Source organism: Dermacentor andersoni, chromosome 7, assembly GCF_023375885.2.
Source record: "Dermacentor andersoni chromosome 7, qqDerAnde1_hic_scaffold, whole genome shotgun sequence".
Classification (NCBI taxonomy): domain Eukaryota; kingdom Metazoa; phylum Arthropoda; class Arachnida; order Ixodida; family Ixodidae; genus Dermacentor; species Dermacentor andersoni.
Genome location: NC_092820.1, coordinates 163,489,088 through 163,512,335, shown reverse-complemented (window position 1 = coordinate 163,512,335; position 23,248 = coordinate 163,489,088). Strand labels below are relative to the sequence as shown.

General features: G+C 49.0%; 1 protein-coding gene and 1 long non-coding RNA gene across 2 annotated transcripts in view; one reads left to right on the top strand and one right to left on the bottom strand.

The window, feature by feature from the left end:
* The window catches only part of LOC126533113 (inositol-trisphosphate 3-kinase B-like), a 256,065-nt gene that overhangs the window by 99,803 nt on the left and 133,014 nt on the right, over positions 1-23,248 (top strand). The window lies entirely within an intron of this gene.
* Positions 16,413-18,940, bottom strand: LOC129385297 (uncharacterized). Its single transcript, XR_008612875.1, has 2 exons — positions 18,837-18,940; positions 16,413-18,587 (listed from the first exon to the last, which is right to left on the bottom strand). It is a non-coding gene; the product is annotated as an uncharacterized lncRNA (long non-coding RNA).

The window sequence follows — 23,248 nt, the reverse complement described above, 5'->3', positions numbered from 1 at the left end:
CCGCGGCGCCGCATCTTGCGGCGGGAGAACGAGTTTGCACACCTGCACGCGTGTTACGTCATCACTCGTATATTTCCGCCCCCGTGTTTCTCTTTTTTTCTTTTTTCTCCTTTTTCTTATTTTGCGCAGCAGCCGGGGTGCGCAGTCATCAGTGTAACAGCCCAGTGCTGGATACTTATGAACGGCTCTACACGAAGACTAAAATGACATTTGCGGCACTCTTTGGGGACGCGTTATAAGGCACCTTGCGCGGTCCAGCTAGAGCGGCTTTTGATTTAACTCCCGATAGAAGAGATTGGTAGAGCCGGAGTCGATGCACACGTAGCTAACTGTACAATGTAGAGATGAGAGGTTTTCACGAAGAACGAGAAAAGATCAAGACGTAGCAATAATTCTAAGCTAATATGCATGTAGTATAATATACTTGAATAGCTCAAGCAGGCTAGATGGCTATTTTCCACCGCCCCGCTTCGAAGGGGATGCCAATAGGAACCGTCATGATAATTTATCTCCCCAGCGTCGGCTGTTTCTACAACGACAGGCTCGTCGTTATCAACTGATATATAGAGCGTTGCGTGTAGAATATAGCATATGCAGTCTCATCGTCGTGGTTGTGGTCGCATCTTCATCTATAAGGCGCGGTGACGCCCTGCAAAGGAGATCGGGTCAATAAGCCACGTTATTCCGCCCGTCGACCACCGGCCGCGTTAAGTTTTCAGACGGCCACAGAGCGAATGCACACACAAGAGGGAGGCGCTGACTGCAGCTGTATAGTATATAGCGCGTGCGTGAGATAACGGAGGCTTTCTTCGTTATGGGAGCAGAGGGCAGAAAGCTGCGTTGCTGATGGTCTCGCGGCATGGCGTCGAAATGGTCGGCACGGTGCACGAATCGTACATATAGATGGATGGATGGAGAGGCTCTCGCAAGTATCTATATACGTTGTGTTGCGCACTGCAATTACCACCACCAACATGTGTCAACTTTCCTATTCATCTATACACGCGCGTTTGAGCCTGCGTGGGCGCGTTTCACTGCCGTGCACCGCTGGCGTGTGGCCGAGGCTGGTTGTGCTGCTTTCGTTTTCCGACGATGGAGCGGCCGAGATAAAGCGCTGTCACGCGTTGTTACGATGCCAGTTGACGTCACCCGGTGCCGCAATTAGCTATATGCGGCCGCACGCGGTCGGGGTCGAGATAACGATCGACGCGAAGTGGCATTCCAGCGATACGCGCCGCTAATGAGACCGCGCGGTTCACTTTATTGACGAGGCGCTTTTCCGAAATTCCCTGCGCGCCGCATGCAGCTGTCCCGACTGGCCTGCAATTGCTCGCTGTCACTTTGGGCGTCCTTCGCCGTTGTTTGCGAAGAGACGCTGGCGCCTTTCACGTAACGCGCATCGTCCGACCGTCGGCGCACGTTTTGTTCGGTGTTCCGTTTATAAACGTCATCCGCGCCCCTTCATCAACAAAATACCTTAGTGCGATAGGCCGGTTCTTTGGTCGCACTATCTCACTGATCGTGGCGCCACGGTAGGTGTATACGGGGAGGAGAAGTATAGCGTTTATCAAAAGTTGTGTCCGGCGAGTAACGGCCGAAATCGGAGGGTGGACCTCGTGCGCCACTCGACGCGGCCACTATATACGCGGAGGAGATGGAATTTCAACCGAACATTTTTTTTTGTACAGGCTACACCAAAACTAACGTCTACTATTCTGCAGGTTTGATTCGAAGCACGCATTACGTTAGTAAGTGACATCATACGTAGGCTCTGGTTAACCGAACGTATAACTTGCTCGCATCTGTTAACGACGCCGGATGTGCTCCATTTCTCTTGTCTCGGTGATACATAGGCTCTTGTGACGTAGTCATTCCAACCGAGCTGCCGTTAGTTTTCACATCGCGTCTATTTAAAGTTGCAGCAGGTGTTCTCGTTCCGTAAACTGACGCACCTGCTTCGAATGCGCTCGCGTTTACTGCACAGTGATTGATTATACTGTGGCGTGGCGATCACTGTAGGTGCATACTGAAAACAGCGCTGTGTTGCCCGAGTTCTAAGGCGCTCTTCAGACCGACTGTACGATAACAGCGACTATAATCCCTGTCTACGTCTGTGGTATACAAGGGAGCCCACCGCCCTCTGTACCTCTAATGCGTACGTTATTGGCTGCCCGCAGAATGCCTCGCAAGCAGTAGGTCGTTTGATCTCTCTAACCTGTTTGTTAACCAAGCGAGCCATCTTTACTAGCTCTCTTCGCTGAAAAAAAAAAGGTAAATCTTTCCGCATAGTGTTCGAAGTAGTTAAAGATAATAATAAACGCGTGGCAAGAAGACCGCCTGGTGTTTATTCTGTTCTGTTTTTGTTATGCACGGGGCTACTGCATGCGAAGAGATTGTATACCTCGGCTACGCCATTTCTCTATGTTATATGCGGCAAAAATAATCGAATAAGTGATAACGCTAAAGATATATTAGTAGAAAATAACAGTGAAACAAATAGAGATAATGACGTCGCAACGGACAGTTGCGACGTCGGAGCCATTGCCGCTGTATACCCGACCGATATGTACACGCTTCATTGTGTGTAGCTGAACCCTGCGTTATTATAGGTTTGGCTTCTGCCGAGCGATTCTTGGAGCGGTGACAAAGCGCACTGCTCCAAACTAGCCTTTATACAGCGCGGAGTTTCCTGTGGGAAACCTATTGTGTAGAAAGCCTATTTTTACAAGAAGCACCGCTAAAAATACGAGGTCGAAACAACAACAAGAACAAGACAAAGCAAAACAAGAAAGACGATCACAACACAATAGTGATGTTCCTTTCCTGTTAGCGCTGCTGCTTATCAAATTTGAACTTCCACCAACTCGCCCGAGTTTGCCCATACTATAATGTAGAAAGGCTAAACTGGAACAGTGCACCAGAGAACTAGGAAACACTGACGTTTGGATCGTTCAGCTAAAATAATAATAATAATAGTAATAGTAATAATAATAATAATAATAATAATAATTTTCTGGTGTTTTTTGGGATAGAACCTTGATATGATTATCAGGCACGCCGTAGAGTGGGGACTCCGGGTTAATTTCAACCACCGGGGGGTTCTCTTTAACTTTGCACCCAATGAACGGAACACTGCCGATTCTGTATTTCGCTCCCACCGATATGCGGCCGCCGAGGCCCCGGGATTCGATCCCGCAACCTCGGGCTCAGCAGCGCGACGACAAAAGTCACTGCGCCACCACGGCGGATGATTTTTCAGTTACCATGGCAACGGTGGTTAGTACCCGGTTTCGTCCAGCTTCGTGCGTGTGGCTTCAGACGTTCCCCCCTTGGCATTATTGTTACGCTTCGTTCTTCTAAATTTCTTGGCGATAATAGCTTACAAGACACGTCAAGGCAATGTGTATATCTGCGTTCATGCATAACCACTGCCTGTTGGATCGGTTTATTGCTTCTTGTCATGCTTGGGCTTTCTTTTCTTTTTTCTTTTTTTTTCGGGTGCGCGCCCATGCTGGAAAGCGGGCCAGGAGCGTATCGGAAACGATATCCTGTCGAGTCGGCATTTTTAGTGGCACTGACTAGCTGTTCCAGGTGCATGCAACAATTACTGCCAATTGCATGTGTAGCTGTCTCTTATAAAAATTGATTGCTTCGTTTGCTTCTTTTCTCCTTTAGATATGTCATATATCTCTATATAAGGAATGCACTCCAAAGTTCAAATTCGTTATAGGCGACGTTTTGGGTGCATGGAATTACCTGATATATATCCAATGATATTTGACGTATAAGCCCGTTCTTTAGAGCCGGGTCCACGTGCAGTACTTCTTTTTTTTTTTTGTCGGGAACTTTATTATCTACGGGTTCTTGAACTCTTGGGACAACAGGCACCTGTATATTAGCCGCGATGAATCGCCCAGCTGTTCGATTACATGGGCAACCTCGTTTGACGTCAGAGACGTCAACTATCTTTGACATGGTCAGGTCGTCCGGAATGTGCGCGCGTGCGTGTTCGTGTACGTGTGAGCGTCTCTCGCAAGTGCGATACTCGCCGCGGTGGCTTAGCGGCTGCGGTGTTGGGCTGCTAAAGCACGAGGTCGCAGGATCGAATCCCCGGCCGCGGCGGCCGCATTTCGACGGGGGGCGAGATGCAGAAACGCCAAACCGTTAAAAATCCCCCGGTGGTCAAAATTAATCCGGTGTCCCCCGCAACGGCGTGCTTCACAATGCAACCGTGGTTCTGGCACTTAAAACCCCAGAATTAAATTAAATTCGCTAGTGCGATCCGCTGAGACGTGTCAAATTAAATGGGTCGTCGAGGTTGACAGGGCGATTGCTGCACCATTTTCGCGTGACGCATTTAAAACCATCCTTTCTCTCTCTTTCAGTCTTTTCTTTTTCTTTTTTCGTCTTGATTACGCCACTGAATTGTTCTGTTGGATATGACTGTCTGCCACACATGTAGTGGTACAGTTGATTGCACCTGTCAGCCTGTGGTCCTCCGGCCATGTCGGCATGGTTCGCCCATGGTTTCGGGATGTTTTGGACCAGACGACACAGCACCGCACTTTTTTGACAGTAGTTGCACAAGCCGCGCCAAAATGGCTGTCGGCTTTGGTGGGACGGGCCCGGAGGGAACGATTTCAAATGGAAAGTTCGGGTTAGAGCATGCTCCCAGAGCCGCAGTCTATTTATTTGTCCGTTGAACTGCATTGGCTCCTGTGGTTTCGTTTGCAATGATTAAGCTGAGAATATTGTTCTACCACCATGTCACGGCCCTTTTAAAGGAGCGCTGACACGATACGTTCGACTGTTTTGCTTTCGTTATCCAGGAGGCTACTGTGTCGTGAGGTCATGACGCGGAAAGTGGTCACGTGGTAGCACGATATTGCGACGTTCTAGCACTCGCTGCGGCTCGCTCGCTAGGTCGCCTCCTATGTGCTGCTACGCGTTGTGAATGCTACTGTAGCAGCATGTAGCAGACGACAGGGTGAGCTAGAGCGATATGTCAAAACGTCACAATATCCTCCTCCCACGTGATCACCTTCTGCGTCATGACGTCACGACACATCCGGAACAAAACCGCAATTGGCTGTAGAAAAAGCTAAATTGTATGCCAAAATATTTAGGGCGTTTCGAGGTTCGCAAAAATTTTTTTTTCTAGAGTTTAAGTGAGGGAATGATTTATTCCGATGTCATTGAAAATGTTGGAAACTGTGGTGTCGCCGGCTTCTCCACAAACAGCCGATTGTCCAATGAGCAAAGGATGGTAACACGAGGTGATATGAAAGACAAACATTCGGGACTTCCAAACTACATGTACACAGAGTTTAGAGGCTCCGGGCGTTCACTTTACGCAAAAATTGAAGAGCCGAAAATATCCTCTCAGCATGCTCATTTAGAATTAGGGCCTTATAGGCTTGTTATTAACACCGGCAGCACACGGAAGGGAGGGTGACGTTTGCTGTTAACGTTTCACCTCTCTCATCTCTCCCTCTCTTTCTCCTTTGTCGTAATTACATCCTCGCCGGAATACAGTTTGAGGCTGGCATTATATAGGCTGGCTTATGGCCCGTAGTCACGTATTCTCGTTCCTTTTTTCCAGTTCTGTCCTTCGCGGACTTCGTAGCGCGACATCGCCCGCGTCGGCAAATGACTGCCATTACCAGAGCTGTAAACGGTCGCGCGTATATAAGAGCGAAGACGCGTGCGTCATGCTCATCGTTCGCGATCTCCGCCGTCGGTGGTGATGACAGTGTTTTATATATGGTCGGTCTTAAGTGGCAGTCGGTCTTAAGTGGCGCGTGTTCCACGCAGCGTGCGTTTGAGGCGTTCGGCGGTGGCACGTGACGTCTTGGTGAAAGTTAACTGCTGCTCGAATGAGCGGGCTAGGGTGCATAATTAAAGGAACACCAGGTGACTTGGACAAGACGACGGTAATGTTGCGTAGAAGGCGCGGTCCCCTCCGGTCCTTATATATACCTCGGCGAAAAGGGCGGTGTTTTGGATGTCGCGCGAAAATGTACGCTTCAGGCATCGGGTATAGTGTAAAGCTATAGTTTAACACGCTGGACATTTCACGGATTTATTGTCAGCGAACATTTAGCCTTTCTCGAATGGTAAAGTTTTCTAGAACGCGATAAGCAGATGATATTAGTATATATATATATATATATATAGATATATACCTTTTCGTTCAAAACTGCCCCCCAGGAGCACCTTCTTTGTTTAGCTGCTGCTGTTCTAAAATTAGGTGCCCGTATGATTTCCCTCTCCTCTGTCCTAATTATGAGTTTGCAACTATTTCTTCTAGCTTCTATAGTTATCGGCACTGACGTTCCTGGCATATATATGTTGTTGCGGGCGGAAAGAGGTGGTCGCGCGCATCGGCTATACCAGAAGCAAACGTTCAGTCGTTCACTATTTTGGATGTAAATTTACGCCACCGAAAAGGAGGAGACGCACGTGAAGAAGACAAGCGTTGAGGGCCCTGTCGGTGAGACATCCCTGCGCATGTATGCGCATGGACGTGAAGTGCCTGCGCACGAGTGTCATTTGCATGCCTCAAAATTTGTGCACCTGTTTCTAATTAAGCGTTTGTCGAAGTTATAGCTGTGGTGCGTGTCCACTCGCTTGCGCACTCGTCTCTAAAGCGCCTAAGACCATCTTAACCGATACCTCTGGCTGAACATCAACTGCTTACTGCTCAGGCAACGCTTACTCCTCATCGCACTGCCTTTACAGTCGACTTATTCTTTTTGTTCTCCTTTTGAGAAAGTGAAGGAAGCGATGAGAAAGCGATGGAGCTCTAATGCGTTTTCCGCTTCCACTGTGGCAGAAGAAGAATAGCTGTACTGGGGATGCAGCACCAACCTTACAGCCAGTCGAAAACATGGAATCAATCGGTGTGCCTCCAACCTGGCAGACGAGGCTCCCCACCACCGCGGGAAGCCCACCTTTTTCTATAGGTGCTCCACCTTGTGTCAGTATACGCTTTCATCCAGCCGGTGCTCGCAGGACTATCGGGCGCGACGCGATGTTTCTTTTTTGATACCCGTTAACAACCGGACGAAGACGCTGCCAGAATGCGTAACATACGCGTGACCTCCGACATCGGGTGGCGCGCGCTCTCCGATCTCGGAGATCAGGCATACGGAAAGTTATAGTACGGATATACCTATATAGGGTGCCTCGATGCCAGTGCCGCTTCGAGGCACCCTATAGATATACCACGGCTTCGTCGCGACCTGCCCTTCCGCTGTTGCGTCCTTTCTGGAAAACGAGACTTCCGCTGTCAGTCAGTCTGACCAGCTTGGCACTACAAAGGTGCGGCGAACCGATTTTTGTCAACCTATCGCTTCTCCTCGGTGGCTTTTTAACGCTCGATGCCTTCGTTGCCGGTGGCCCTGATCCCCGGTCAGAGGAACGAGGTGACATCGTATGGCGCTATTAATTAATGCCGTAGTTCTCCGGTATAACAGCAGAGGTATATATGAAAAGACGCGGTCGGTTTCTCGAGCCTTTCTCAGGGCCTTGGCGCCGGGAGCGAAATGCACTTATACTCGGAACAAAATGTCATCTGCGCGTGACGCGACAATGTGCGTCAGTGGACGAAAGGAGAAAGGCAGCGGAGAGGACACTACCATCCCCGAAGTCTTTTCCTGCTCGCAGCGTGACCCCAATCGGGATCGCGTTTCTGCCAGCTGCGTCCTTTCTCAATTTCAAATGTATCCACTTCACGGTATCTGCCGACGTCACTACCTCGTATGAGAGCGTGCCTGCGGGCTACAGCACGTGGGGAGGGAGCGACGACCTCTCTCTCTCTCTCGCGATGATCCCGACATTCTCTTTTTTATTTTGCCCGTTCGTAGCTGAGTTTGTAATGCCGTAACACGATATGTACGAGCGAAATCAAGGTTCTTCACTCGGCAGAAGCACGCGCGTGCGCGCACTCGTCGTCGCTTTGAACCATGCCTCTCGTTCTGTTTGCTCCTGCGCTTATACATATTGTGCGACCTGGTGCGCCACTGTACGGATAGCGGCACGACCTTATGCCAACATCTGCGCACGCTCGCTTCCGAGCAGCACTTAGTGAATACGGCAGGTCGCCTGTGGTCTTTCGGCGAAGACGTCACACGAGAAGGCTCGTGTTTTTCAATGGGAGATGTGTGCCTTCCTTTAATGACGTCACGGTCATGACAGGCGGGATTTGGAGTTGCGGCTTAGAGAGACTGGCATTCTTTAATGGCTGATGTTTGACTCGCCACGAGCCTAATATATAGCATGCTACTCCAGGGTGGTGCGCCAAATGGCGCACATGCACAAGTAACAAGCACAACCGTTAACGAGCATCTTGTAAGTCTGTTCAAGCCAGTGTCCCGAAAGAAGACTAGCAGTGCTTTCGTTGCTATGGCAACGAAGCTGTTTCAAGGCTCATTCAAGGATACGTTACAGCGCGAAGGAGCTGCCACGTAATCTAGAGAGATTTGAGCACTGCTGTTGTGGCTCAACGCGTCTATCGCGCGATGTACTGGCATCGCTGGTATCTGGAAAGCACGAAGAATATGTGGTTTTAGCGAACCGTTGTTGCTAAGTGTCAGCGCGCCTGCTAATGGGCCGTACAGTCTGCTAATGGTCTGTATATCTTACCGACAATACGGTACCGGCACAGCTTGAAGCACCAGCTCGGCGCAACTGGGCACGCATAATGGCGCCGACGACAGGCGCCGGTCCTGTCGTTTGTGTTCTTCTTCCTGAGTCCTGCTGGTCTTCTGCGCCTTGCCTTTACTACTTCAAGCATGAACCAACTAGCCCAAGCAAGAGTTTTACTTGGACATAACAGGTGTGCTAGCAGGACCTTATACATGCGGGTCGAAACATAATTGAGGCCTGGTCATCGGTTTGTTAAGCATGAAATACTTTTAGCTCCCGTTGTCGGCGACCTTCAAGTGACCTTGAGCCAAAAGCCAGAGCCCTTATCCGGGCATTCAAACGAGATTATCCGGGCAACCAGTCAAGACCGCATTACGCCAGTTACTTCCCAAAAAAGCTTTTACAAAAATTTTCTGTTTCTGAGTTCTTGCAATTCTTTGTTCACGATATCACTCAAGCTGTAACTTCCACTACGCTGAAGTTTCTGCTATCGATTACGGGAGAGCCAACAATTTGTTACCTCCGGAACTTTTACACGGGCGGAAAACTTCGCGAGGTGGGTCTGCCTGTAGTAGAACTTTGGCAACTCAGCACGATTTCGACGAACGCAAAACGTACGTCACACACACACACACACACACACACACACACACACACACACACACACACACACACACACACACACACACACACACACACACACACACACACACACACACACACACACACACACACACACACACACACACACACACACACACACACACACACACACACACACACACACACACACACACACACACACACACACACACACACACACACACACACACACACACACACACACACACACACACACACACACACACACACACACACACACACACACACACACACACACACACACACACACACACACACACACACACACACACACACACACACACACACACACACACACACACACACACACACACACACACACACACACACACACACACACACACACACACACACACACACACACACACACACACACACACACACACACACACACACACACACACACACACACACACACACACACACACACACACACACACACACACACACACACACACACACACACACACACACACACACACACACACACACACACACACACACACACACACACACACACACACACACACACACACACACACACACACACACACACACACACACACACACACACACACACACACACACACACACACACACACACACACACACACACACACACACACACACACACACACACACACACACACACACACACACACACACACACACACACACACACACACACACACACACACACACACACACACACACACACACACACACACACACACACACACACACACACACACACACACACACACACACACACACACACACACACACCGCGTATTGTTTTCTTCTTTCGTGTTTGTGGCTTGTATGCGTTCTTTGAGCATCAAATATGTGTCAACGAAAGAAAATATATAATCATGTGGTTTTACGTGCCAGAACCACGATGGGATGAGGCGGCACGCCGTAGTGGGGGGACTCCGCATTAATTTTGACCACCTTAGGTTCATTAACCTGCACCGAATGAACGGTGCCCGGGCGTTTTTGCATTTCGGTCCCATCAAAATGCGGCCGGGATTTTATCCCGCGTTTTCAGACGTAGCAGCGCAACACCACTACGATACCACGGCAGCCAGGTGTATGTCACAGCAAGTACACCCACTTGGCCAGCATATTGCTGTTGTTTATTAATTGTCACTGCATGGGAAATTTGGTAATACTGATGAGCCCTCTGTCATATCCCACCATCCCAAAGTCATAGCGAACACACACGCGTATTAAATAACTATATAACGCGAGCAAAGAGAGATAGCGATGGCAGACTAAGGCTTCCAGCTACGACATCTCGATTAAGAATTTCCTACTATAGCTATATATATTGGGCTACAGTATATGTGTGAGAAAAAAAAAAATCAAGAAGTTCTAGAGTGACCACGCATCATATACCATGAGGCGGTTGAACGAGGAAAGCTCTAATAAGGTAGTCATCAGTTCATTTAATCCATTAGTATAACCAATGCCCGAAGGCATTACAGAGGGGAGTGGTAGAATTAAGCAAGAATAAAAGAAAGTTCCGGCTTATATGCTAGCTATTACGAACGATACCGTTCACAACACGTTTCCCAGAAAAAAAGAATAATCTAGTATAGGAACCAGTTGATCGTGGCTTCTCGCGATTGGTGAAGGTTGTATGTTGAACACGAATCTGGCTATAAATGCGGACGTCAATGAGGAGACGCACGCATCGGCAGACCTCGCCGGGAGCAGAGCCTCCTCGGGAAGCAACAAGGACGAAGGCCCATTTGTGGCTCTCTATAGTGACGTGTGGAGCATGTGATTAACGACCACAGCTGTGCAGTAGCGTGCCAGGCGCGCGCATTCGGGATTTAAGTATGCCAGAGGTGCGTGTGTCGATGGAACTGGAGCCCGCTTGGCTCGCGGGGTGATTATATGTGACAGGCATTGGGGAAATTCTGTGCGTTCTAATGGAAACAGTGGTTGGCTTGAGAAGCCATTAACGCCAAGGTTAAGTGTGACGTCGTCGTGCGGGCAGGCAAGAAATCGAGTGCACGTCAACATACAGCGAGGGTTGCCCTGTTTGCATCGAATATCTCGATCATATTATGTGGCAATGCCCCAAAGCCTCACCCACCAACACCTCCCGCACTAACACACGCATCATAACTACGGCCGAGCAGTGGGAGACATTGCTGCTCAGCTTGGACCCAGAGGAGCAGCTCCGGGCCGTCCGGATGGCCGAAGACGCCGCCAGAAAGCAAGGACTGGCCGCCGTCTGAGGAAGGGGGAGTATTGGGGGTTAGTCTCCCGACCCCCGCCACCCCTGAACCCCCATCAAGGACATACTAAAGTTTTATCTCTCTCTCGCTAAAGCTCGGCTAAAACATTTGTAGCGCAAATGTCTTCCCATTGTTGCGTGTGGATGCAGCTGAAGCACCGTGTTTCTGTGGCGGCGACCCGTCGGCTGTTATTTCGATTCTCGGTGTGTGCCTTGAGTACAGCTCCATCCATGCGAATTTGCCAAGGAAACGTAATCGGCGATCCCACGCACTGTGGGAATCGGTGTAAGCGATGCTTTGTATGCTGTCTCCTTTGATTGACGTTAATTAGCGGCGATGTTGGCGGCGAATGTGTAGTTTCTTTGGCGTTTAGTGCAATACGAGAGTGGTGAGTTGATATTACACGTTACCTTGCCTGCACCACTGCTGTTTGTCTGCGTGTATAGTCCACAGAACACACATGTAGACGTGTTTGCTTGAGGCGTTGTTGTGCGTCATTGTTCATATTGTCTGAGAAGGTTGAGCATTATCATTGCCTGATATGGCACACCGCATCGTGGTAGAAGTGTCAAACTTTAATTGGATTGTGGGGTTATACGTAATTGAATTAGTGTAATTGTATGTGTACATTATGTACATAGATTCGCAGTCTGCACAACATTTCGCTGCGTAGTGAATACGCGCCTGTTCCGCGTGACGCTTCTTTCGGGCCTGTTTTGTCCTCGACGCTGAGTGCACGCTTTAGAGCGATTTTGCTGGCGCCTGTTTACGTGCTCCTTCTGTACACGTGGCTAGCACGCGTTGAGACGCTACTCCGAGCGCTCGCTTCAGGCTATGGACCATTGCAATTGATGTTTACGCTATCACAGCCCACCACGCGACCTCCACAGCCCAGCACCTGCACTTTTGTCGCACAGGAAAGCAAACACAGCGCGTGTCACACGTACAAACGGTGCAACGCTGCCGCAGCGGTGCCGGCCGCGACGCGCGGAGGCGAGCGCCATCTAGTGGTGTTGCAAGAAACTCAGCGGCCCGCTCGGCAAGACTATCACAGCAGCAGCGCCCGGAAAATCGGAAGAAGAAGCAAAGAAAGCTTCGCTTTAAAATTGGCTCTGCTGTCGTACAACGGAGGTTGAAGAGGCCGCCATTGCCCTAGCTATTACGCGCACGGAGGCCCGGTATATATTATCGGACTCTACAACTGCGATACTAAATTTTGCTCGCGGGAGAGTTCACGTCCCTGCATTTCGCATACTGAACTCCCTCGCTGCACACCTGCCCCGCCACATGGAGCTCATATGGGTGCCTGCCCACTCTGCATGGGAATCCTGGAAACGAGGCTGCCAACGTTTTAGCCCGTTGTTCTCTCAACCGGGCACCGGCGGCCTCCGATCCAGGGTTCTCACGGGAGCGCATGCATTCATTCAGTGAACTGACGCAAGCCTGCAAAGCCGAGCGTCGGCTCTACCCCCCACCCCATCCCTCCCTCGACAATTATCACCAGACACTTTGGAGGCGGCTCCAAACACGCACCTTACCCTCCCCTTGTATACGCTCGCGCTATCACCACGTCCACACCGACCCCTCCTGTACCCTCTGCCACCACCCCAAAGCCACTCTCGATCACATTCTTTTCCTCTGCCCGGCGGATCCTCCCCCGCGGGGCCTGGAGCACCTTACTATACTTGGGAGGCTAGGGAGACCCTACTGCGCTCCGAGGACGCGGCCAAGCAAGCCATCGCCACAGGCCGGGCTGCCAGCGTCATGAGCCTCCGGGACATGAACGTTTGAGTGCAGTGGGGCCGTGCGGGGGCCCAAGGACCTGCGTGTACGCAACTCCCCTGTGTGCAATAAAGTTATTACCACCACCACCGCTGTTGACGGTCGCTGCCTGCTCAGAGCTCCAGCGTCGAACCTCGCTGCCGACATTTCTGCAATTCCCATGATGTCTCTATGTAACGATGACACGGTGACAATTATTATTGCCAGTTACAGTGATCTTTGGAGCTTGTCATGAACGCCTAGTTCATTTTGCTTCTTATAATTAGTTGTCTTTGTGTGAATATCCTTTCCGTTTGCTGTGCGTTCGCACAAACTGCCTTGACATTTGTATTAGTATTTTAGTGTTTTCTTTAAGAGCAATTTCATACACGAGCCGCATATATATAGCTTTGTGACACTATTACGCTTTCGCCCGCACGCTGCACTTCCAATTTTCCCGGGACGGTACTTGTTACAGTATTTCGAAATTTCAACGGACGATGTCGTTCACGAAATTGAAAATTAGACACCGGGCAATTTCTGCGTGCCGTATGCGTGCATAAAGGTTCATTCGGATGCTTCTTTCGGCTGCTTTTTCTGGCCACCTTCTTGTGCGTTTGTCGCCGCTACGACGACTAGCGCCCTCTTCGTACTGCGTTACAGATCGTGCAACTGCACTCGATATGTTCTCGGCGACGAAGGTCTCTGGACCGTAGCCACAAGCGTCGCATGTTGGAAAAGTGACACGTGCATTGCTGTAGTTCCCGAAATGGACACACTTCGCTAAGCGAGGGGACCGTTTCATAATCAAATCGTGGTTTTGGCACATAAAACCCCAGCCAACGTACGCTCGAACCGCGCACCGCTCCGCTCACCTGCCGCACGCGTGCGGTTGTGCGAAAAACTGCCCATGTCGCTCGCAGGTGCACAACTTTCGTTATACCGTGCTTGCGTGCGGACCCAGTGTAAAGCGAAATTTGTGCTCCTGTGCGCGACATGTACAGTTCTTCGTACGACCGCACGCGTGCTGCAGGCGAGCGGAGCGGTGTGCGGTTCGAGCGCATACGCCGGCCGCACCGCGTGCGGTGTTTGGTGGAGCGGTGTGCTGAAAGCGACGCGGTGAAGCGGCTCTATACGGCGTGCAGCGCCGTTACGCCGAACAGGTAACATTGCGGCTGTTATGTGGACACATGTTGCAAACACTTTGCATCGAGCAGTGCGGAGAAAGGGCCTCAGCACCCGCCGCGGTGGCTTTGTGCATGGTTATGGCGTCGCGTGCTTCTAAGCACGAGGTTGCGGGTGCGATTACCGGTCGCGGCGGCCGCATTTCGATGAGGGCGAAATGCGAAAATGCTCGTGTGCTTTTATATGGCCGTATACCTTAAAGAACCCGGCGGTCAAAATTAATCCGAAGTCCACTACTACGGCGTGCCTCATAATCAGATTGTGGTTTTGGCACGTGAACCCCCCCCCCCCCCCCCACTTTAGTGCTTCAGCGTTGGTATTCTTTCTATATGCTAAGATAGCGCTTCAAGGTTCCCATGATTCTAACGTATTTCTTCATTCATATACTCGATTATGTATTATGCAAATTATATGTTGATGTGACCCCATGCCTTACGTAAGGGTGAAATGAAGGTTATCCTTGCTGGCGATGGAAAAGTTCGTCGAACGCTGGCGGCGGATGCCTTTAGGATATTGCTTAACTCTAGCTCGGTAGACAGCTATCCCATCGTCCTGCGCTATCGAGAGAGAGAGAGAGAGAGAGATGGGACTTGTTGCGCGGGTGCGTTCCCAGACGGACCAATGAGAAAGCGGAAATCGCGCGACGTGGGCGTGTCATCGTCGTCGTAAGCTAGGCGACCCCTTTATAGACTAGCAGCGCTGGTGGTACGTGTGTCTGGGTCGCGCACAACGCGACAGTATAATGGACTAAACCTCGCACACAGCGTGTGTCCCGGCGCTCCAGCTAGCGCGGCCCACTGTTTTGCATCACCGTCGGCCAGCAGCGCGTCGGGCGGAGGTGGTGGCAGCGGCGCGCCCGATCGCTTGCACGTCCTTGAGTTCAACGGGAAGTACGGTCTCCGTTGACGTCACCATTGACGTCACGCCGCCGCACTGGCATCCGTTTGCCGCCGTCTCCTCCTTCATCGAGAGGAGGTGGCGAGGGAGGCGGTGTTTGTGGGGGGGGGGGGGGGGGGGGGGGGATTTTGTTCGTGTGCGCGAACGTTCTGCGCCGCGGCGACAATCTTGCGTCTCACCATTTCACCTTCATCTCCCGTGACCCACACCCCGTATAGCGGCGGATGAGCTAGCTGCGCGAATTTCTTCTTTTCCTTTTCTTCTTTACTTTTGCAGCTTCCTCGCGTAAGTAGCCACGCGCCAGCTCGCAGAACAGAAATGCAGACGCGAAGTCATTTCTCGCAGAAAACTGCGGATTCGTGTGCAACCGTGCCTGGAACATCACTTTCCCTCGGCCGCATATGCGATCACCACATGCGCGTACTTTTTTTCCACATCACGTTATATAGCGCCCTTTCGCGATCCCGCGGCTTCAGGCTTGATGGACTGCATGCGTCGCTTCCGGAGGCAGCTATACTATACGGTTGCCTGTCGGCGCACGCCGTTTTGTGCTTTCTCTGCGTTCCTTTGTTGCGTGCACTGGGGAATTCCGCGCCGATAGACGGCACGAAGCACACGTTGTTGCTGAAGCGAGAGTCCAGAGACGACTCGGCTCATTGTGGCGGAATATTCCGAGATATTCAGCCAGCCGCAGGACTGGCGCCGGCACCGTGTGAAACGCCCACTTTTCGGAAGCGTTGGCTTAACACCTGACGAGAGGGTTAACTGGTGAAAAAGAAAATGAAGCAGGGAAGAGATCGACAGAGTCCGAGTCATTACAGGCATAGCCATAGGTAGCAGTGGCGTAGCCAGAAATCTTGTTCGGGGGGGTCTCACGTCGCAGCTCGGCCTCCTCCTTATAGAATCTGTTGAGGGATAAAATACATGAATAATAACTGCATTGCAATTGCCAAAGATGAACTGCAAACGAATTATTGAACGCTACGCTCTGTCAAGACAAGTAAAATATTATTTTTTTTTTCATAAAAGAATATACTCGTATGTCCCAAAAGTTGTGCCCGAAGTAACCGATATCAATGCTTCCATGTTTTTTGTGTACTTAATAAGTAAAGAAAATAATCACACAAACCTCAGAACTATATCCGTTCGAAACCAGCAAAGCAGTGCATGCCGCTGAAATGAAAAATGTAAAGGCGTTGAAATGAAGAAGTTGAGTACAAATATTGTTTACATTTTTTTGTACATATGCAACGGCCAGGGAGAAAATGTCGATGACGCTGTCCCTTGTTCTAATGTATTGCGCAGGAGCAGCTGTCACCGGTCGTGTATTGTGTGTAATTGCAAGGAAATTGTAGTCGCTACAGAGAGGACATGTAAAAAGCACCAGTTTTCCAAAATATAACAGGGCGAGTTCAATGAAAGTGAGCCAATGCGAGTATATGACAAATGGGGCACTCTATTTAAAAGTAGCCTCCATATGCATTGAGACATTTGTCCCACTGACTAACGAGTCGCGTGATTCCCGTCTCATAAAGCTCCTTGGGTTGCTGCTTCAAAAAGTCTGTAGCCGACCCTTTCACGTCATCGTCCGACACGAATCTGCTGGTTCACTTGAGCTGTTTTTTTCGATTGCGCCAAATTGTAGAAGTCGCAAAGCGACAGGTCTGGGCAGTATTGCGGACGTTGCAGCGTTTCCCACTTGAAATTTGCCAGTTTTGTGTTAACCACATCAACGACTTGGGGACGGGCATTGTCATGGAGCAAGATGACCCCATTCGTCAATTTTCGACGTCGTTTGTTCTTGATTGCGACACGCAGCCGATCCGGCGTTTCACAATATCAGAAATGATTGGTAGTCTCTCCAGGTTCAGCAAATTCGGTCAGTAATGGCCCCTGACGATCGAAAAAAAAAAAAAAAGTCGACAACACCTTCCCGGCGGAAAAGGCGGCCTTTTGCTTTCTTTAGGCGATGTGAATTCGAATGTTTCCACTGTAAGCTTTGCCGTCGCGTTTCAGACTCGTAGTAGTGGCACCATGATTCGTCCGCGGTGACGATTGCAAACAAGAGGTCGTCACCACATTGGGATACCGGATCAGATGAGTCAAGGCAGCGCCGAACCTCTCCGTCTTCTGGTGGTGGTTCAAAATCTTGGGCATACATTGCGCAGACAAGAGCCGATAACCGAGATGTTCATGAATTATGGTGTGAACCGAACCGTGACTGATGTTCACGCGCTCTGCCAGCTCATCGATGCTTATCCTCCGTTCTTGTCTAATCAGCTCATCAACCTTTGCAATTTCGTTGAGGGGGATTTCACTGTGGCTTTGGCCCGGTCTTGGGTCGTCTCTGCAACTTTCACATTCTTCTTTGAACCGTTCGCTCCAACGCTTCTCAGTGGCCAATGAAATACAATGTTCAACGCACACGGCAGCCATACGGCGACTACTTTCCTTTTGGGAAATACCTTCAGCTGTCAGAAACCTCACGACGACACGCTGTTCAAATTTTGGAGCGTCCATTATGTCACCCAACCATGTTCAACCCAGTCTATGAGAGCATTAAAGAACCTTTATAGTCACACCTGCGTGTCACTTCTGTAAATGAGAGATGCCTAGTGTGCTGCGCGCATGCCTCGCAGACAATGAACCGAACCATTATTGCGCGGGGTGGCTTGGCTCACTTTCATTTGACTCGCCCTCGTACATTAGAAATGCGAAGATACAATGGAATATACAAATGCGAAGATAAAGCTTGATAAAAGGCAAGAAAGTGCCACCGGAAACAAAGTTAATTCACTGCACGTATACAGAAAACGTCGCAACAAGATATTTAAATATACGTATAAGTCTCCAATAAATCTACATATCTAAGATAGAGTCACTATATATAATGCGTCAAACGAGGCAAATAAATATGTTGGGCAATCACATATTCACAGATCGCAGAATTCTAAGGTCATGCGGCAATTCGCTGCGCCGCAACGTCTTCTTTTTTTTTTTCTCTTGTGGGGTTGGGGCACGTACCGACGTGAAAAAAAAAAAAAAAAAAAAGAGAACGCGAAGGAAACTATGTTGGCCACAATCTAATGCCTACTTTGGGCACCTAATGTGGCTCCCTAAGGAATACCGAAGAAAACGTGAGACGCTTGGCCCACAGAGAACCATACGCATACTGCTCGGTACCTTACCCGCCGTGGTTGCTCAGTGGCTATGGTGTTAGGCTGCTGAGCACGAGGTCGCGGGATCGAATCCCGGCCACGGCGGCCGCATTTCGATGGGGGCGAAATGCGAAAACACCCGTGTACTTAGATTTAGGTGCACGTTAAAGAACCCCAGGTGGTCGAAATTTCCGGAGTCCTCCACTACGGCGTGCCTCATAATCAGAAAGTGGTTTTGGCACGTAAAACCCCATAATTATTAATTGCTCGGTACCTTGCACCGTCGAGACAAGACTCTCCGGGGAGGTTGCGCTCGAGCGAAAGCGTTGCAATACGTCGAGTCCCCACAATGACGGCGGCAAACGACCGTTGTTTCTTTGACTCTGTCAGGCAAACTCTGCCAGGCAAAATCCGCGCGGCCAGACAAAAACGAACGCGCACCGAAGTGCGCCGCGCGGTGATCGCGAAAAAAAAAAAAAACGCATGGGCTCTGGCTGGCTCTGGCATCCCGCGGGTAGCCAGAACAAGAAAATTGAAGAGGCTTAATGTGGTCCTCGCGAATAAAAGTCAAAGTAGAAAAATAAATAAGAACGTAGTTACCTTTGCTGGCTTTAGTGTCTTGACATGGATGCTTTGGCGCAGGTAAAAAAAAATGTTGGTATTCTTTTCTGTGACATGACGGCACAAATGAACCACCACAACGCTTCGTCTCATCGGACCTCGCTGCATGCTTTGTCAACATGTCTGATAGTGTGTTGATTTGGCTTGTCTCGTTGTATGGTCCGATGTACGACTTTAGAAAAGTTGATGCACATTTGGCGTCAAATGTTTATAACAGCATTACACCCGTGCAGAAAGTTCCGGAATCGAAAATGTAATGCACGACTTTGGAAATGTCAATGCGTCTTTCCCATCAAAAGTTTATGAGAACTTCATACCCATAAAGTTACAGAATTGATATCCACGCGGTCCGTAGATTACGCGGCCTCCTCGAGGTGCCGCGAGGAGCCCGCTCACCATCAAAATGCCCTTAAAACTTTGTGCTCGGATGGGGCTCCTTGCGTTATGTGAGTCCCGGTGCATGGGCGTTGCCAGGAAACCAGCCCGATTTCACAATGTTGGCGCTGAAAAGTAATTTCGAGCGTGAAAAAGACATTCTAGACAAAATCCAGAACGATTTCCGGCGCCGTGGGTTGTTTTGGTCGGCGGTGCATATGATAGCACGAAAAAAATTTTGGAGGGCGGGGGTACTGAAGCCCCATAAGCGCCCCCCCTCCCCCTGAGTATACGCCCCTGATAGGTAGGTATACAGTATAGTGATAGAGGTTTTTGCTTTCCTTTTTTTTCTCCCTCTCTCTCAATGGAGAAACAGATTACTGAACGAATAAGAAACCAAACACTCGCCAAAATAAGGAAAAGGTAAAGAAAGATAAAACAAACGTTGACGCTTAGAGGCCTCTGCTGGCTTTTTGTTCACAGTAATAGCGAAGATGTGCAGTCCTCACTTATATACCGTAGAGATGGCGCAATGACCGTGGATATCTGTTAGATTGCCCCGTGTACTGTTAATCACACTTGGTATACAGAGAGGTGTGCAGAATGCTAGACTGCAATAGATGCAGTAAAACTTGATTAGCTCGAGCAAAGTGGGTGACTTTTTGTCGCCGTCAGGTTTTAGAGAGCTTGCCATAAGAGGTCATCATCCACCGCGATATAAAACATAGAAGTGGTAGGGCTGTTTTGTTCACGCTGTTGTATTGATAGTTTCTTTGTAATGTTGGGTGTTAATTATAGTGTTATCCAGAAGAGTGCATGTTATGAATATGCGCAGCTGTGTTATAGTTGTACGTCTACGTCATATACAGGGTGTCCCAGCTAAATTTGGCCAGAGTTTAAAAATATGGAAATGCCACGTAGCTGGAAACAACAAAGGTAACGTTGTTTGCGTTCGCTTGGAGATACTCAAACTATATTTTTCACTCCGCCTACTTAGATAATTAGCCTTAATTAATTAATCAACTTCTAAAATATCAGAATTAGATGAAAAGTGTCAATGAGAAAATTGGAGAGCGTCAAGGAAACTCCCGATGCAGCTTTCTGTTGCTCAATACGTACGTGCTACATAAAATATGTTATTCTTTTTTTTTTTTTTCGAGCGTGAAAGCAGCTTGCGAGTACACGCAAGGTGCCTCGAGCGGCCAGTAGCGGGGCAATTTTGCGCGCCGTCTCTTCCCGTGCGAGTTTTCATCTGGAGGGCACTCGAGGTCCTTTCGGAAGAGCACGAACGACGGCCTCGACGCGCACATCTGGAGCGACCGAAGCGAATTTTATTCAGGACATAAAATTGAGTGGCGATTTAGCGGTAAATGCGAGATAAATTCGTTGGCGCGTTGCGTCGCACCTCTTTGAGTTCCCGGATACATAATTTAGACCGCGTTCACCACATTGCAGAGTGTTGTTCGGGAGCTCACTTTTCCCCCTCCCCATATGTAGGGTAGCCAACCGGGAACGTCCTTGATTAACCTCCCTGAAACTTCTCGTTCGGAAGAGAGAGAGAGAGAGAGAGAAACCTCCCGTTTCTCTCTCTGACGGTGGTCCGGAGGAGACCACCGTCATTTGTACTATACATGTACACATTAGGCATACACGATCATCTAAGCTCTCTCATCCGCTCACGTGTGAACGGCTTCCTACACTTTGCATACATGCACGTTTTCTTCAACTTTGACACTCTTAATGCTACCGCATTAAAGGGTTTTCAATCCCTCATCCGATGTCGCGTTTGCCTCTGGAACCGCATTGACAAAGCTTTTCGTTCGTAAAGTGCTGTATGCCATTGTCGGGCATCTTTCGCTAATAATGTGTCCGACTTAATTGGCATTTGCTCTTGCGAATAGTTCTAAAGCATAAGAGCTTATCTTATGATGAGGGCGTTAGTTCTTTCTAAGAGACAGTTGATATTCTATGTGTTTTAGCGAACACATCAAGTGATCTTTAACAACGTTGAAAAAATAAATTGGCTACCCGGTTACACCTTCGCTGATGCATTTCACTCGTGGCTGTGCGCACCTGTAATGGCGCGATAATCTTCAATCAGTTCTTTCGTTAAGTATGATTCTCAAATTAACAGGAAGCTTTAGCCCAGATGCTCATCTAAATACACGTAAAAGGAGAATTTGTTTTTCTCGGCAACCACGTACTGCACCAAACCAAACCCCTCGTCACTCCTTGTCGTCCTTATGAACGCATTGACTGCACATTGACCACCGCCAACGTGTTTTTCCTTTCGAATTTATTCTATGTTATGCATTACATTTTTTTTTTTTTTTTTTACAGCGATTTGTTATACCGGCGCTCGCCGGGGAGCCCGTTTTACGGGCACGAGATTCGCGCGGAACGCAAAGTCAAAGCGTCCGCCGAGTCGCCCTATAGCATGTAAAGCAGTCCACCGATCTCAGGCATCTCACATGGGTGACAAGCAGGGACAAGCAGGGCGTCCGCCTGTCAGCCTTTCTCGGCCGATGGAAGGCATGCCCGCGGCGCTTGTTTTTCTACGACGACCGTTGTATCGCGTATACAGCCGGTCATACCAGTCAAGGAAGGAGGAATTATTTTGAATCCTAATGCGCACTTTCTCCTCGAGATAAGGCGACCTACGATTATGTCCGACAGAACAAAAACATCCGCCTTCTTTCTGCCTGCACGTTGTTGGTTTTGATAAACTTTGGAGTTGCTTGCACCGATTAACAGAGCCTGTATACGTGATCCATGCCAAGTCGACGTAGATTTATTAAGCCGTTCGTAGAGCTTTGTATCCCAGGTATTTCTGGCTAACCCCCCCCCCCCCCCCCTCCCCTCACTGTCCGTCTCCTCCCACACACGAAGTCTTCTGTGCCGATGAAACCAGTTGTATGTTGTCGGCAAGCTCTTGGAGAATCCTCCAATTTTCTGACCTTAATTTTAGGGTAATACCACTGTCACACGGCGCGTGTAATGTTATTCGCAGCGAATGCGATTGTGTGAATGCCGCTTTTGTTTCTTCTACATGGGCATGGTGAATGACATTCACAGCTAATGGCATTCGCCCACTGAATGAGTTTCCAGAACTAATGAAAGCACGACTCATGTAATCTCGACGACAGGGGCTTGGCAAAAAAAAATTACGAGATCGATAAGTTAAGAGGAAGCTTTAGCTCGAGTGCTCCTATCTAAATACATGTAAAAGGAGAATTCGTTTTTCTCGGCAACCAATGCACCAAATTTGGCGAGGTTTGTTGCATTTAAAAGAAAAACTTAAAATCTAGTGACTGTTGGTTTCGAATTTTTGAGTTAGGCTGTGAATTTTTTATTAAAAATTGCGAAAAATCGAAAATTTTCAAAAAACGAAACTATCAAGTTTACAACTCTGTAACTCAACCACTAAAAATGATAATACAATTTTGTGAATTGCATCTAATAGTACATCTAAAGCGAACAAAATTGATATGTTACACATGAATATAAAAAAATTTAATCATAGGGAAATACAACTTTTGCAAAACCGTTGTAACCAACGTAACAAATTCACGTAAGATGTAAAATGACATATTGAATTTGTCCGCTTTGAATGATCTAATGGATGCCGTTTACAGAACCGCGATATCAGTTTTTGATGCAGAGCTATGAAATTGTGAACTTCGTGCTTCC